Genomic DNA, 1,944 nt, shown 5'->3' on the forward strand with positions numbered 1-1,944 from the left:
GTTTGAAAGCAGTCAATTTGCATGTGGCATCACTGTCCAAAGGTTTGCTAGGAGAAGAATATGGTAGGATAATATTTGAAGTTATTCATCTATGCTTTTCCTTTTTCTGATATATATTTTCCTCCCTCTGTTCCTCCTCCTTTTCATTTGTTTTACATTTCAGTTTGTTTTTTCATTTGTTTTACATTTCAGTTTGAAAGCAGTTTGACTAGATTACAAAAATAATTATGGTAGACATCTTAGTTCATCTTTCTAATAAATTTGTTGATTTGGTCTTTCCTATTGCCAACATCTCTATGGTCTTTTTCTTCATTTCACCTTTGAAGGGCCAGCTAAAGTTGTTTGCTTCTTTGAAGAGTTTTCTCATGAATGAGATCCTTCATGCAGATGATGCCGTATTTACCAAGAGATCCAAGAGTCACTGTGTTACCTGTCAATGCAATTAGTTTCCTGTTGATTTTGCTTTAACCACACTTATGGACCAATTCACTTACTGACTTCAAGTTCGGGTACCTCCGTGAAATATATGGTTCTACAATCCTCAGTATGTTAACTAGAGCCTTGCTGAGCTTAACAAAGGCACCATTGAAGAGCTGGTAAAGGTGAAGAAGCTGCAACACCTTTCAGTCCTTTGGGATCACACCATTAACACTGATCCTGAGGACAAATGCCAGTTTGGGTTCTGCAGGAACATAGAAGTTGCCAGCTTTTCTTGCCATCCCAGCCATTCTTGTCTCAGTTCTATATATCTGCCCGTATTCCTGTAATAGCGCTCACCTTCCTCAAAGATCAGCTTCTTCCTTGTCTTTAAAAACATCCTTTGAGCAAACTTCTTTCTCAAGCATTTGATCTTCAGCTCCGCAGAATTCCTTCATTTTTCTTAAGAGTTTCTGGCACAGCAGGCACCATTTTTCTCCTCTTCTGTACTTTCTATGGTTCCAGCAGGGAAAGACCACTTAACCCGTTTTTAGGTTTTTATTTTTTTTAACAGGTTGATACTATCCATTTTACTTTGAATTTGCTTTTATTCATTTCACTGTATATTGTGAACATCCCTCTCATTTAGAACATTTAAATATCTCAATTTATCATTTTCCATTGTATATGCATGTGCGTGCCACAATTTATTTAATTCCCTATTCATGGGCATTCAGATCGTTTATGATTTGCCATGAAAAACAATGCTACAAATAGCATTATTATGTTCTTTATCAAATGTAATTTTTTAAATATAAATTAGAATTCTAGACCTGGAATTGCTGTATAACATATAGTAGTTTTGATTCAAATAATTGCTGTCACATTTATTTGTGAAAACAGTTGAGGAATTCACACTCCTATCGCCAAAGTAAGGGAATGTTTACATCCCGAGTATTTTCCAGCAATGGTTGTTATTGCCTGTTTAAAACATTTGCCAATCTAACAGGTGAAAAAATGGTATCTCGTTACTCTTCTAATTCAGTATCCTAGGGTCCGGGCAAAGATGTAAATTCTGAGCAAAGAAAAGTATGCCTTAGAACCTAAAATTCTTAGTTGCACACCCTGGTATCTCTTTCTCCACCTGACCCTAGTTTAAGACCTACACTCCTTCTTGCAGAGGTCTGAGAAAGTTGGAAATAGCCAATGTTTCTTTAATACTGTTTTCTTTCAGCTCAACAGAATTATGTCAACTGTTATTACAAGGAAAGGCCATCAACACACCAGTTTAAAAAGGAAAAGGTGTGTCCACCGGCTAAAATAAATAAAAGAGCAAAACCCATAGAAACAGTTTAAAACCTAACAGTCACAATAATACTGAGGAAGCGAGCAGGACAAAGCTAAGCTCAATGCTTATAAATTCAGGGTGTCTCCTGAACTTTTACAGCCTATTTTGGGAAATTAACCACAGAACAGCCTTGAAAAGGTCTGACGGTGGTGATGATATTAAAGAGAGATTCAAATGAT

General features: G+C 36.4%; 1 pseudogene; it reads right to left on the reverse strand.

Annotated features, from left to right (window-relative positions):
- Positions 1–239: 239 nt before the first annotated feature.
- Positions 240–921, reverse strand: LOC120598620 (60S ribosomal protein L7-like; annotated as a pseudogene).
- Positions 922–1,944: the final 1,023 nt, after the last annotated feature.

Source organism: Pteropus medius, unplaced genomic scaffold, assembly GCF_902729225.1.
Source record: "Pteropus medius unplaced genomic scaffold, Ma_sr-lr_union100, whole genome shotgun sequence".
NCBI lineage: Eukaryota > Metazoa > Chordata > Mammalia > Chiroptera > Pteropodidae > Pteropus > Pteropus medius.